The sequence below is a fragment of the Clupea harengus genome, chromosome 13 (assembly GCF_900700415.2).
Source record: "Clupea harengus chromosome 13, Ch_v2.0.2, whole genome shotgun sequence".
Classification (NCBI taxonomy): domain Eukaryota; kingdom Metazoa; phylum Chordata; class Actinopteri; order Clupeiformes; family Clupeidae; genus Clupea; species Clupea harengus.
Window position 1 is genome coordinate 6,130,554 of NC_045164.1, and position 1,042 is coordinate 6,131,595.

A 1,042-nucleotide genomic window follows, 5' to 3' on the forward strand; every position below is an offset into this window, starting at 1 on the left:
TGAAGGGTCAAGTGTGATGTGACCACTAGGGGGCGTGAGATGCTGACGCTGTGAGGGTTCCTGAGTTGGATATGGAGTCCTGCTACACTGGAGCTTCAGTTGGACTTGTTTTCTTTTCTGAGGTGACAGGGGTCACTCCCTCTCTCTAGCCTAGCCCACCTTTCCTGTCCGGAAGAAGGCAGAGAGAGGCTGTGGTGTTTGTGTGTGTGTTTGAGTGTGTGTGTCTGCATATGGATGCAGAAACATCAAGTGTGGATGAGTATTTTTTTCAAGACCCAATATATATATAAAAAAAAGAATACAGAAGACATATAAACAAACAAACACATAAATAAATATTTTGTTACAGCAGCAAATAGCCAATGTCAATAATCAATGTTGTTATTATTTCTACGTCATATCAAATACATTTCAGGGACAAATGATGACTTATGTACAAATAAACTGAGGTAAAACCATAATGAACAATACCAATAATCAGTAACGTTATAATTATTTCAACACCAATAATCATTAACATTATTATTATGTCAATACAATATGCTAGTAATGCATACTTTCCCACAGTATGTTTGGTCATAATTTGGAACCTATAAATTCAGTATTTGCTCTGAGGAAAAGCCTAATTTCTTCTGTGACAAATAAAGTGGTCCCTACGATCCAACTGATCAGGAAAGGGACAGAACCCCACCAATTAGGAAACAATCAGCCTGTCAATCATGCATTCCAACCAACCATGCACTCTAGTCAAAGCAGCTAAAGTACAGTGGGAGGGACGGGAATGAAGTGAAAGTGTTTAGCTGACGGATCTCAAAATGGCAAATTTCTAGGCCAAATACGGACTCCATCTTTTTGTTAAACTGAACTTTGACACTATGAGATCATAGACAGAATAAGAGAGATAAGTGAAACAGAACCAAATGTCCATTTTAAATTTTAAAAAGTGACAAAAGAAAGAAAGCATGAATATCCTAAAGATTTTAAAATTCGACCTCTGTGAGAACTTTGATCCCCTAGATCTGCTGTTAGCATAAGGTATGTA